Source organism: Canis aureus, chromosome 18 (genome assembly GCF_053574225.1).
Source record: "Canis aureus isolate CA01 chromosome 18, VMU_Caureus_v.1.0, whole genome shotgun sequence".
In the NCBI taxonomy this organism is placed as follows: domain Eukaryota; kingdom Metazoa; phylum Chordata; class Mammalia; order Carnivora; family Canidae; genus Canis; species Canis aureus.
Window position 1 is genome coordinate 45,307,935 of NC_135628.1, and position 14,942 is coordinate 45,322,876.

Consider the following 14,942-nt stretch of genomic DNA (forward strand, 5'->3'; position numbering starts at 1 on the left):
TGGGGAAAATATGAATACATTCTTTCCAAAGACAGATCATAGTTATTTTTAATACTACTGCTAATTTTTAATATGCTTGAATTGGAAAAAAAAATAGTGCTTCTTCATTGATACAATCACCTTCACTATTTTTTTTTCCTGTTACATATCCTGTAGGTTTTCCTGTTATCTTTTTGGTTTTATAAGAATTTCCTTTCCCTTAATAAATCCAAGGCAACAGCCTTACTCCTTTTTTTCTCCTAATTATTCTGTAACTGCCAAAATTATCAAATTACTTTTGAAACATGATCTGATTTCCTCTGTACTTGCTAAATGAAGCAATAATTCTGTATATCTGGCTTTCTTTAGTTAGTTGTACCTTTAACAATTCTGTCTTTTGGATTTTATACATGCTTTAAGAACTAAGTTGGGCTAGAAGACAATTTTTTTCATTGATGCATGGAGAAAATGCACTTTTAGAAAATAAATTTTGGGAAGGAGTCTTGCCTGTAGTCATTCTACCAAATGACATGGGAGTTTTCTAGTTATTTTCTGTATTTAGTTAACCAATAAATATTTATTCATGGCCTGTTATATGTTCAGCATGTTACATATGGACTATTTTAGGTGTTTTAAAAGAAATAAGAAATACAAAATATGACTTCAGTCTTCAGAAGCTTGCAACTGAGTTCTAGAAACAAGACTAACAAAGAATAAGAGACAGGAATGCCTTATAAAGCATTAGGAACTCAAAAATTGAATAGCGCAGTATGAACTAAAGTATTTAGAAAATATTTCATTAAGATTGTGGAATTTGAAGTGGACCTACAAAAATTGGGAAGGTGGAAGAAACGAGTAAGGTTTTGTGTGTGTGTGTTGGAGGGAGAATAGAATTAAAAAGGCAAATGCAGAATTTGTGTATATGGGGGACAGTGGATGAATCAACTCACTGAAGAGAAATAAAGGGAATATGAAATTAGATATGGTAGCCAAATGGGAAAACATTAAATGCTCTAAAAGCCAGTCTAAGGAGTTTAGATTTAAAAGCAATTGATGGTAATGAATCCTCTTGTGCTGGAAAATGAAAAGATAAAAGGCATTTCTCAAAGAGATCTAGCATCAAAACATACAAGGGTTGGATTAGAAGAGGAGCAAGGTCAATGTTCAAGTCAAGTAAGTATAGCAGCTAAAATATTGCTTTTTAAGTTTGTATTATAGGGAGTGCATAGACTAAGGGTAGTGGTAGTTGGAGTGGATAGAATAAGGTAGGTTCTTCCAAGAGGCATTAAAGGGAGAAACAATGATGTTTAGAGATTAGACAATGGAAATGTCTGTAGGCAGCTAGAAAGGACATAGTATGATGGAGTAGGGAAGGAAGTATAGATTCATTAGTGGCCAGATAATACATGACATAGCTGAAATAGTGAATTAATATCAGCTCAATTATACTTAGAAAACCAGAAGGATGAGCTTAAAGAACATTCCACATTTAGGAACCTAGTAAGGAAGGGAGAGAAAAAGTTGTTTTAAAAAGATGGGAGAAGCTCTTAAATACGCCACAGAAGAAAGAATTTCATGACTGGGTAGTTTGTAACACCAAACATTATAAGATATTGAAGAAAATGTCTGAGGAAAGGTCAAGGTCATCAATTTAGCAGGAGGAGATCATTGGTAATCCTCAGGAAATGGTTTCTGTGGAATAGTATGCACTGAAATAGGTGGTAAGGGGAATAAGAAGGAATTAGAATAGTGAAAAAGAAGAGAGGAAAGATGTAGATCACATATTGGAATAGTTAGGAGCAAAACCAGAGAGTGATGTTGATTAGTAAGTAAAAGAGCTAGGAGTAAAAGGAGGATGTTATGATAGTTGACATCCAAGTGAACTTCACCTCCTGCTATTCACTTGTGTAGTTCCCCTTTCCATGGCATGGGGTTGACCTGTATAACCAACAGTATAGAAATAATGGTGCATGATTTCTGAGGCAAGGTCATACAATCAAACAAGATCATGATTTCTGCCATGTTTTCTCATAGATTACTCATGCTTGATGAAGCCAGCCCTCATGTCATTATGACACTCAAGCAGCTCTTGAAGAGGAGCTGAGGCTTCCTTCCAACAGTCAGCACCATGTTAGTGAACTGCCTTGGAAACCAATCATCCAGGTCCCAGTAAGCCTTCACATATCTACTGACATCCTGACTACAATCTCATAAGAGACAGTCAGTCAAAACCACCCAGGTAAGCCATACCTGAGTTTCTGAGTTTGTTTTAAGCCACTATGTTTTAGAGTACAGTTGACTCTTGAGCAACATGAGAGTTAGGTGTGCCAAACTAACCCCCTAGGAAGTAAAAAAATCAAATAATTTTTGACTCCCCCAAAACTTAACTAGTAATAGTCTACTTTTGACCAGAAGGCTCCTAATAACACAAAAGGTGAAGTGACACATATTTTGTATGTGATACATGTTACATTTTGTACTCTTACAATAAACTAAGCTATAGAAAAGAAAATCATGAGAATACATTTGCAGTACCCAACTGTATTTCGAAAAAAAATCCATGTGTAAGTGGACCCGTGCAGTTCAAACCCATGTTGTTTAAGGGTCAACTATAATTTCTCATGTATATTAGATAACTAATACAGATTTCTTTAGGTATTTTCTTTTGTATGTATTTATCTCTTTTGTTTTTCTTTTTGGCTGGTAGAACTCTGAATATGTTTTAAGGTGCTTATGAATATCAGAATGATTCAAGATGATAACATGAATAAAAGAATTGGTAGGAGTATGCTCTGAGTGACTGGAAAATTCAGGGAACTGAAATAAAGATGGGAAAGTTGATTTTCAAAAACAAGTCACCTATTTTATGAAAGTAATGAGAAGTTCAGCATAGATGTAGACTCTATTCCATCTTGAGATGAAGACAGGAGTGCCTGAAATTACTCACTTCAGATCAGTTCTTTTTACTAAATCCTCTATGTGTACATTACCCTATATGTTGATATTTTTACCTAGATAGTCCAATAGGTACTTTCCTTATCCATAAGAAGATATTTTCTATGATACATATACTTTGTAAGATAAATAGTGAAATGTTAACTTCATTCCTCACAAAGGACAGGAATATGCTAAGTGATTCATTAAATACACATGTAATATTTCATAATGAAACAAATACTTTTACTTTTGGTTATCTCCATATTTTTCCCATAGGGATTGCTTATTATTGCCTTTAACACATCTACATTCACCATGGCATCAGGGAGCCATGTGCATGAACTCTGTAGATCCTCTTTGCTGTACAAAGGTCAAATGGACTTATGGCAGTGCTCTGAAGGTTGTACTTGGCAGTTAGTCTAACAAAAGGAGTGAAAATACAGTAGAGATAAGATTACATAGATTGGGTTTGTGATCCTGTATAGATTCTCAGATTCTGTAGTAAGCTCTTTGAAATGTATCTTCAGGGAGGGTATGTTCACTTTATTACATTTATCAACATTGTTTGAACATAATCCATTTGTAGGGTACTTCTTTTTCTTAGAGCATTCATTTTAGAAAGTTTGAAATTGTATACACCACTCAGGCTATTACAATAGGAGAGAAAGACTGAACTCAGCTCTGCTGAAACAAAAGGCAAGAGGATTTTTAAGTGATGGGGTGAACTAGAGAAAGGCACAGGGGACATTAGAGAGAATGCATGTTTTGTAATAGCCTGAGTAGCGTGGTCTTTGCTTAACTTTGGCACAGGTTTTGCTTTGGCCCTGGAAATCGTGTTGTCATCTGGCCTTGCATGCCAATATCAGTGAAGACAGAATTGAGATGGAATTTTTAAAGTCTATATCTTTGATGTTAAGAGAAAACCAAATAAAATGCTCAAATAAATATTTAGTTGTAAATTGGGGCAAAATTTACAGGGATCGGGAAATTGAATGTGGACATTATTTCAAAATGATAGAGTGAGGGCAGCCTGGGTGGCTCAGTGGTTTAGCGCCACCTTCAGCCCAGGGCCTGATCCTGGAGACCCAGGATCAAGTCCCACATCGGGCTCCCTGCATGGAGCCTGCTTCTCCCTCTGTGTGTGTGTCTCTGCTGTGCTCTCTCTTTCTCTCTCTCTCTGATGAATAAATAAATAAAATCTTAAAAAAAATGATAGAGCAATAATTTGGTCAAAAAAAGAAAACACAGGGACGCCTGGGTGGCTCAGCGGTTGAGTATGGATATGGATATGATCCTGGGGTCTGATTAAGTCCTAAGTCCTGCACTGGACTCCTTGCAGGGAGCCTGCTTCTCCCTCTGCCTTCAGTGTTGTTAATTTATCAACTCCTGGTAACTTTTGTTAACTATTTCCTGAAAAACTAGGGCAATTAATACAAATGAATGCCTGCCTTTTTTCTCCCCAACAAACTCCCCTTTTGGTTTTCTTACATGTATTGTAATACAAAGACGCTCTTCTTATAGTTATTCTATTTAAAGTACTTAGACATCTTTTTCTCATTCCAATAAGATTAATGGTTCTCCAACTTAAGCATGCATCAAAATCACTTGAAGGGCTTGTTAAAACGCAGATTCCTGGGCCCCATCCCTAGAAAATGATTCAGCAGATGTTGTGACTCTGTTAAATTAGCATTGCTACTTACAGCCTGGGGCTGAGCTGGGGTGTCAGGCTGTCGAAAGGTGAGTCACTAGTCAACAAAATACTACAAAGGAATTGACTTAATATTCATAACTCCTGGAGGAAATTCATGGTATATGTGTAGGGACCATGAGAAGGGGTCAAGGCAGGGTACAGGCAGAGAGACTGGTGGGATGTGGGGCACATGCCTTTATTAGGGTCTGAGGGTGGAGTGATTTGAAATTCCTGGATTAAAGCAAAATTGGTCAATTCAAACCAAAAAGAAGAACGTTTTGGTAAGCTTCATGGGGCATTTACCTGAGAGGTGCCCAAGGGGAATGTGGATGGGGTGTGGAGGAGACTGCTTAATACAATGATAGCTAAGAGAGTCCTATTAGGAGCATATTTGTTCATGACTCTGGGCACTGTTACCTAAGGCATGCACTCAGGCAGTGACTAGTTTGAGTTCAAGGTCCCTGCAGGCCATTTGGCCACACAGGATGAATGCCAAGGCAGCACTATCATAGATCCACTTAGCTAAACTCTTAACAGTAGCTCTAAGCTGAAACCTGAGAATTTGCTTTTCTATTCAGTTCCCAGGTGATGCTGATTTGCTTGTCCCATGGTCCACACTTTGAGAACTATGCCTTTAGATGGTATTTATTGAGTAACTGACATATAAGATGAAGAAATTTGTGACTCTACCCTTCTCTTTATTGTTCATTGCTTTCACTTCAACTTTTGTTAACTGTACCATTACTTTTATGTTGTTAATATTTACAGAGAAAATGAGTGAGAAATATCAGAGAGCGTGACAGAACATGAGAGACTCCTAACTCGGGGAAAGGGACAAGGGGTGGTGGAAAGGGAGGTGGGCAGGGGGTTGGGGTGACTGGGTGACGGGCACTGAGGGGGGCATTTGATGGGATGAGCACTGGGTGTTATGCTATATGTTGGCAAATTGAACTCCAATTAAAAGAAATTTAAAAAAATATTTACAAAATTGCATCATTTCTGGTTATTATAAGTATGCTCTGTCCTTTACAAGTTGATTCAAAAATTTGAAAACTAATAAAGTAATAGATGATCTGCAGAGAAGAAAACATATGCCCATGTAACAGGATCAAAATCATTAGTCAGAACCTTTCTCACTCCCACTTTTGTCTTCAAATACAGATTCTAGCTTTGCCCATTGAGCCTCATTTCTTCTTCTGCTTTCTGAAGACATTCAAGGGTTGCAGGACTAGGTTTGAGGGCTTTATGATGCAGATACTAGAGGAAAGTAGAGAAAAGTCCTAAGATCAAAGGGTGTGCTGGGGAATGGGTTTTGGGGTGAATAGAAAAGAATAGAAATAATTTCATGTGTAAGGGAATTAGATGGGAGAGTTCATAGGAATTTAAAGTATTCTTATCTGTGTAATCCTTTAATGGTGGAAGAAATGCAAAGATAGGTTCTGACTGTGGCTTTTTGCTTTTCTTTTTAAAGTCGGTCTGTCTTTCTGTATCTTTTATTGATGGAAAGGTCAAATAATTTTTATCTCTTATTTTGAAGTTCCAGACCTTTAATAAACACAATTTATATCCTGAAAATTTAGCTTCTTTATAAAGACCCTCCTCACAGAGAATTCTGAATTCCTTTTCTTCTATTTTATTCTAAGGAAGTTTTTAAAATTCATAAAAAGATTTTTTCTCAGATATTACTATTACGAAAACATAAAACAGGCAATTGTGGTGTAATATATTGGGGACTATAATCTGTGGTCTCAGGATTCTTTATACTCCTTTAAATTATTAAGGATCCCAAAGAACTTATAAATCATAAAATTTAAAAATATTTATATATTTAAAAATGGCTGGGTGCCTGGGTGGCTCAGTGGTTGAGCATCTGCTTTTGATTCAGGTCATGATTCTGGGGTCCTGGGATCAAGTACCGCAATAGGCTCCCCACAGAGAGTCGGCTTCCTCCTCTGTCTGTCTCTGCCTTTATCTCTGTGTCTTCCATGAATAAATAGATAAAATCTTTAAGAAAATAAAAATAAAAATGGTTATACTGAAACTATTATTGATTAACATGAATACTGTTTTTTTAAAGATTTATTTATTTATTTATTTATTTATTTATTTATTTATGTATGTATTTATGAATGATAGACATAGAGAGAGAGAGAGAGAGGCAGAGACACAGGAGGAGGGAGAAGTAGGCTCCATGCCGGGAGCCCGATGTGGGACTTGATCTTGGGACTCCGGGATCGCGCCCTGGGCCAAAGGCAGGCACTAAACCGCTGAGCTACCCAGGGATCCCCAACGTGGATACTGTTTTAAAAGTTAACTATTCTTCTAGCATAAAAAGTTATTAGAATAGCATTGTTTTACAATTGTATAAATTGCTTTAATGTCCAGCTTAATAGAAGATACCTGTATTCTCATACCTGCTTTTGCATCAGTCTGCTGCCATATATCCTTTGGGTAGAAATAAGTAAAGAAAATCTGCTTTCACATTTGTAACTGGGAAGAGAGGGATATTTTAATAGCCTTCTAGATAATTGTGAATATTCCTTTCTTAATGCTATACTGAAAGTTACTTTATAAAAGGTAGATTCTTAAAGGTTGGTTTCAATATGGAATCTAAAACTATATCCTATTAGTTTCCTATTGCACTGCAGCAAATTACTGTAAACTGAGTAATTGATAACAGAAATCTATTCCCTGGAGGCCAGAAATCTGAAATTCAGGTGTTAGGTAGGTTGCATTTCCTTAAGAGGCTCAAGGAGAGAATCTGATCTGTGCCTCTTTCATATTCTGATGGTACTGGCATTTCTTGATTGGTGACCTAATTAACCTCTGCCTCTGGGTCACATCTGCCTTTGCCTAATTCTTATAACTATTTTCATTGAATTTAGGTCCCATTCACATAATTCAAAATAAGCTTCCCTCAAAATCCTTAATATAATTATATCTTTGACATGTAATTCATTCTTTTTTCACTAAGGTACAGTTTCTGGGGATAAAGAATAGGACTTACCTTTCATGGGGGCCACCATTCAGCTAATGACATATCAGTAACCTGGTCCTACTCTATTTCATTAAAATTCATAGCTTTATCTTGCGATCTGTATTGTCTTTTACCACACATGATATTATAACATCATACAAGAGTCATTTGGAATATACTCATTTACCAAGTTAGGAGGATCTTCCAAATATTGATAAATTTTATTATATAGTGTAAAAAAAACCCACTTACCAATATCACCATAAAACTCACCAATAATGTCTTTGAAGATTGGGAACATGCATGGTGGCAGATAAAGTTTTTCTAAAATTATCACTTTCACTTGAAAGTTCCAATTTTATCATTGGCTGCAAATCTAGTCAGCTCTCTTTTTTTGAAGTTGACAGGCTCACTTTGTTCATTGTTAAGAATGTTCTACCAAATATCCCCAATCTGAATAACTATCATTTGTTTTCTGTCATTCTTTCAAGTAAAAATAGTGTTCTGTAAATAGTAGCTAGTTTAGCTCACAAGTCAAACCATTGCATGACTGCTTTTCCTAAAGGCAACCATCATACTTCAGTATGCAGAAAAGAACTTTATGTATAATTCTCCCTTGTCAAACAGTATTTAAAAGATATATACCAAAGAGTTGAGATTTAATAATATTTTTTTTTTGAGATTTAATAATATTAATAATTTCTTCTGCTTCAAGGATATTTTTAAGTGGAATTGGTTTTTTCCCCTTATTTTTTTGGTACTGTGAGTGTGTGGGAGTGGAAAATATGAATACTAGTAAAGCTTGGTGCCACTTGATTCATGTGGAAATGTCAGCAATTTTACCCATGATTGCTCTTGAACCATCAGTGAAAATATCAATTTAGTGAAAGAAGACAAATAACATACAAAAATAATTAAAATACTTTCTACCTAGCATACCCCTAAAAGGTCTAGGGAACTCTCGAGAATTTCTATGTTGAGGTCTTCTCAAACTCCTTTGTATTTACAGTCCAGCTCTTTTAGAGTTAAGGTTTGTGATACCTGCAGTCTTTTTCTTACAGAATTATACTCTGTATCATCAATAGCATCAATGATAGAGCATTTCTTTAAAGGATGCTCTACTGTATACTCTGCAATTTCCTTCCAAGTTTGATATCCACTCAGTATGTTTTGATGTTGAACTTTTCAGGTTATTTTCAGAAAGTGTCAACAGAAGGATTGCAAACAAAAAGCAGGATGGATATTACTTGCTCAAATACTTCCAAAGTTGTTTGTGACTGAATAGTTAAGGGAGTATAATTGTCTAGTCATGCTACTAGGACTGAAAACTGAGGTCATGCTGTGCAAGCAATGATTAACATCTTTGTGATATTGAATTGTATATGCATATATATGGTGTATCTTCCTGTTCTAGCTGCTTTTGTGCCTTTCAGGAGGATATTACGACTTTCCTCATGAAAGCTTCGATCATTTCTAAGCTTGCAGACATACACTATTATAATGAGATTCTCTCTTTCATTAAATCCTCTAATTGGTTTTGTGTTGTGTGTTTACATACTACATTTCTTCAAAGAAAGATTTAACATCATAAAGATACTAATATTCTATAAATTAATAAATTTAATGCAGTTTTGATAGAGTTACCAGAATTACCATATAGTTTACTCTCTCTGGGTGTAAATATGCTAACTGGTACTTGCATTTGGAAAAGCAAATAAGCAAGTACAGCCACAAATGTCCTAATAAGAAGAGGAGTAATATGTGGGGTGAACTAGCTCTATCAGATACTAAAACATGTAAAGATTAAAATAGTGTATTATTGATAGCTAAAGAGAAGAGAACAAGAAAATCTATGAATAGAGCCTAATCCTTGTGAGATTTTTTTTGGTAAAGTTCAGTATATCAAATCAGTGGGGAAAAATATGTTTTTTAATAAGGGATCCTGGGATAACTGACCAGACATAAAGAAAAGATAAAATTCAATTCATTCTCACACTACATATCAAGATAAATTTCAAATGGACCAGAAGTGCAAATTTAAAGAACAAAATGTACAAACCTACTGGAAGGAAATCTGTATATCTGTATATCTGTGTATCTGAATATTGCTCTGTAAACTGGGAGTAGAGAGAACTTTATTGCTTCTGCATTTAATCAGAGTTCAAGGAAAAGCTTGTAAATTTGATCATTTTAAAAAATGGAATGACTAAAGAATTATAAGCAAAATCAAAGATAAGTAATCAATTAGAAAAAATTTAAATTTATTTCAAAAATAAAGTTGATAGGACAGAGTTTCTAAAAATAGAGACAGAAAATTATATCTTTAGAGGAAAATGAAAAATGAGCAGTTTATAGAAAAGGAGAGGAAAATGTCTTAAACATGGAGGAGTCTTAATTTTGCTCCCAATAAGTAAAAGGCAAATTGAAACTACAATGAAATTCCATTTCTATTAGATTGGCAAAAATTCCAATTTGGCAACATACCTTTGGATCAAGCCTGTGGGGAAACGGGTGTTCTCATATGTTGCTGGAGGGAATACAAAATGATAAAACTATTATGAAGAGAAACTTTGTGTTATAGTAAAATTATGGATGATGTTAATTTTTGGCTCAGCAATGCCTCTGAAATCTGTCTCAAAAATACCTAGGCAAATATGCAGAAAGAATATTTGCATAGGATTGTCAATCTTTCTAGTCCCCTTTGATGGGATATTTGGGTTTCAGATATTTGTGTAAAACACTATTACATCCACACAATGAAGTTTTGAATAAAAGTTATAAAAGAATGAGGAACTTATCTAAATAGTGCTATAGAATAAAGCAATATGTTAGAAAAAAACTGTGTCATGTATTATTGCTTATATATATATTTAGATTTGCAAATACATGTACACATACAAGCCAACATATGATATGTACATCTATGCACATACACATGTATAAATGAATATATAATGTGTAAACATGTACATTATAGAAAAATATGTATAAAAATATACATATGTAAATATTTGTTTTTCCTTATATTAAAAGGATGAATGAATAAATCAGAACATTTTCAAAGAAACAATATGTGGAGGGCATATAAATAGAACCTGAACTGCCTGAATATAACATATTTTATGGGTTTGACTTTGAATCCATTTAAATGTGTTTAGTTTTACATAAGCTTAGAAAATTAATACAAATAATACAAACACAAAAGCATTATATAAAATAAAAACAAGATGAACTAATGAACCTAATTTTGACCCAGTACAAGTATATAAATCACATATAGAAGAAATATAACTGATTTAAAATTCTGGTAAATTTACTTCAGACACAGGATTATATTTTATGGAAAAAATTAGATAAGAATTTTTTTTAACCAATTGTGCTATTTGTTATCATACTGAGATTGTTATTCTCTTAGTAGAATAAAATGACTAAGGGATATGTTAATACTACAAAGAAGCCAAAATTTTCAGACTGAGGTAAAAATAAAATGATAATCTAAATTTGAATAGGAATTACTGGTATGAATTCATACTTCTTACTGCATTTTCTCTTTTAAGAAATGCATATTATCTTACTTTGTCTGCTGAAAGCCCTAGAAACTGTAATGGACTCTCTAGCAATAAGCACCCATAGTACTTAGAATACCATCTCTAAATACCATTCCTTGTTTTTAGAAACCAAAATATCTTGAAGAAATGAGAAACTTGAGTTTAGAGAAGAAAAGCTAACAAAGACTTGTATTTCAAGATGCCTGGATAGCTCAGTGGTTGTGATCCTGGGGCCCAAGGCATGATCTCAGGGTCCTGGGATCAAGTCTTGTACCAGGCTCCCCAGAGGGAGCCCGCTTCTCCCTCTGTGTATGTCATTGCCTCTCCCTCTGTGTTTCTCATGAATAAATAAAATAGAATAAAAAAATAAAATGGAATACTTATATTTCTGTTTTATTCTCCTTAGGATGTACTATTTTTCAGTCATATTGATTTATATCTTTCTTCCATTTCAGAAAATACTCTGGCTTTAGCTCTTTGAAGATTTCCCCTTCTCCATTCTTATCTTCTATAATTCCAGCAAACAGTTGAAGATTTTATTTACTTATTGGACATAGAGAACATAAGTAGGAGGAGTGGCAGGCACAGGGAGAAGGAGAAGCAGGCTTCCCACTGAGCATGGAGCCCAATGTGGAGCTGAATCCAGAGGACCCTGGGATCATGGCCTGAGCCGAAGGCAGGTACTTAACTGACTGAGCTATCCAGGTGCTCCAACAGCAGACAAATATTTGGTTTCCTCATTCTGTCCTCCATATCTTCTAAATTCTTTTTACATTTTTTAATCTCTTGATCTCTCTCTGGTTTCATTGTAGATAAATATTTCATATGTGTCTTCTAGCTCACTAAGTATCCTTTCTACTCTCTTTCCTGCTATTTTAAACATTCATTGAATTATTTATTTTAAATTCATTTTCTGTAATTCATTTTTCAAATTTTGTGTATTCATTTGTTAGTTTCTTGATTTATGCTGATCTTTGCCATTGTCTAGGTGGCATGTTCATGTAAACATTTCATTCATGATTCCTCTAAATGTCGGGATTGACAATTTCAAAATCTTTAAGCCTTGTTGGTATTAATTTTTACTTGGTCTTTTATTTTTTGTTTTTTGGTAGATTTAATTCAAAATTGTTGGAAGCCCGGGTGGCTCAGTGGTTTAGTGCCACCTCCGCCAGCATGATTCTGGAGACCTGGGATCGAATCCCATGTTGGCTCCCTGCATAGAGCCCGCTTCTCCCTCTGCCTGTGTCTCTGCTTCTCTCTCTTTCTCTTTCTCTGTGTCTCTCATGAATAAATAAATAAAATCTTAAAAAAACAAAAAACAAAGTGGTTTACCTTCTTACATGTGTATAACAATCTTTGTAAAGTTATGCATGTTTTCTACTTCTGGAAATTTTGCAAGACTACTACATATAATGTTTTTGCTCCTTACAGGTTTTGGTTTCAGAGCAGATAGTCAAGACTCTGCTTCCCTTCTAAAAGTTAATATCTGCAAAACTGTGTTGCTAGAAGACTTGGCCTCTGAGGTTCTGTGCTGCTTCCTGCTGCCATCCATCTAGGCCAGCCCATTCTTCCTTAATCCCTGCCTCTCTGACTCTGAAGTACTGACCCCATTTTTCTTTCATTGTCCTCTGTCGTGTATCTATAGGAGTTCCAGCTATGGAAGCCTTGGCTTTAGAATTTTAAGGCATTAGAACACTTGAGTTTGGATCTCTGCTTCATCCCTTACATATTGTTGTTGGTCAATATTGACTATTTTCTCTAATTCTACAAATTTGACACTATAATCATAATTACTATTTTATCTAGACATTTTCTCTTTAACATAGTTTTTTTACTCACTTTTTTTTCTTATGTCTGTCCTGACTGGAAGAATGACTAACTTGGAGTCTACAAGACACATAAAAAGTTTTGAAATACTTTGGGGTCCTTATGGTGGTTATTGCCACTTTAAACAGTAGTGGAAATTTCTCTAGTGTGTTTTAGTAAGTAAACACAGTAAAATAGTGTAGTGGGTGTACACAGGACAGAAAAATTGTGTGCTCAATAGAGCGTTTTACTTTGTGCCAGGGGCCTCTTCCATAGACTTAATTGCAATGAGGAAATCATAGCCAGTAGCTTGAGCTAGCAATTTACAGATTATTAGACAAGAAGATTTATTGAACTAAACAATAAAAAGGAAAAGCCATTTTATAATGTGTGATAGAATGGTCTAACCAAAAAATTGTTGTCTCCTCTGGTCTATATACATAAATCAGTGCCTTATCATTTCTGTGCAGTCATGCCTAACATTTTTTACCCTGGAATTACAAGTAAAACCTTTGTAATACAGGCCTTAGAATACATTTTTTATGTCACATCTAATAAGCATTTTTAAAATGCCATTTTCCCCTCACTTTTATTCTTCCTGCATTAGAAGCTCACAGTCTAGTAACTCATTCTTTGTATCATGAACAGATCCTAAGCAGCCTTATGCAGGTGGCTGACCCTCCGATGAGACACATTACTTTGCATGGAGAAAATAGGAAATTCAAAATAAATACTTCAGCCTTAATGTTACCAGAGTTTGTTTTCTGAAAACAGAGTTTGTTTTCAGAAAGTGTTATTATAGTGGTTATTATTACTAAGGACAGATATGAGCTATTTGAGGCTGGTTTGGTTTTGCTCTTCTCAATTTGACCCTTAAGGGGTAAATGTTTTCCTATTGCTCATAATTTCATTCATCATTTTCTTCTCTGTCCTTTTTTTATTTCTACTGCTGCTCCAGCCTCATTTCAGAAATTGCCGTTGGCAAGAAGAAATGTGTACAACACGAATTACCTGTAGGGGTCAGATTGCATCAGTATTGTCAGTAATATTGTTTAGAATCAGCTTAAAACATTGCTTTGTAATTCTGAAAAACAGTGGAAATGGGAGACAGATAATATCCAAGACTCCCATATCTTCGTTTTGTAGGCATGGAAGAAAGTCCTATGTTTGGGACATTTCAAAAGGATATGGCTTTTGAGAGAGGATATAATTTTCCTATTTATAAGGCAAATGATAATAAAGCAATTAAATGTGAAAGCAAGTAAGTCATGTTTATACCCCAAGTTTGTGGAGTATTTCTTATATAAAAAAAGGCTCTTGTAAAGTAGAGAAGATAAAATGTTGAGAGGCATATATTCATTTTGCAGGCAAAATAATTTCTCATTTCCCCATCACTGAAGCTAAGAAATAAGAAATTATTACCACCATAGAAGACTACTCTGTGCCCCATAATTATCCTAGCTTCTGTGCCTCTCTTAGGTTCCAAGAGGTCACTACCATTCTGAAATTATGATTTCTGTGTTTCTGAAATTGTGAATTTAGTCTCACTTTTCTAACTTTTTAAAAAAGTTTCTCTCTGAAAAATATATCATTTTGCCTTTTTAAAAAACATCACAAAAAATAAAAATAAAAAACACATAAATGGAGTCATATTGTATGTATTCTGTAAGTTTCTTATTTTTTTCTGTTAATGAGGTAGTCTATTTTTACTATCCTATAGTATTTGATTGTGTTAATCTGTGTATACATGTGACTATATGTAAATAGATTTTCATATATGTATATATGATGAATGGGTTATTTATCCATTCCACTAGTAGTAAATATCTGCAGCATTTTGGGGCTTTTTTGTTATAAATGATGATACTCTTATGAATAATAATAATAATAATAATATCTTAAGCTATAGTAATATGTGCTATGCACTATTGCAGGAACTTTATGTATATCAACTCCTTTAAATAGTAGCACAAACCTATGAGCTCTGCACCATTATCATAAATTT

At 34.6% G+C, this 14,942-nt stretch overlaps 1 long non-coding RNA gene across 1 annotated transcript in view; it reads left to right on the forward strand.

Moving 5' to 3' along the window:
• Positions 1-12,395, forward strand: part of LOC144288359 (uncharacterized) — a 157,416-nt gene extending 145,021 nt beyond the window's left edge. Inside the window, exons 2-3 of the long non-coding RNA XR_013356305.1 lie at positions 2,014-2,218; positions 11,587-12,395. This is a non-coding gene — a long non-coding RNA (uncharacterized LOC144288359). The remainder of the gene's footprint in view (positions 1-2,013; positions 2,219-11,586) is intronic.
• The last annotated feature ends 2,547 nt before the right edge of the window (positions 12,396-14,942 follow it).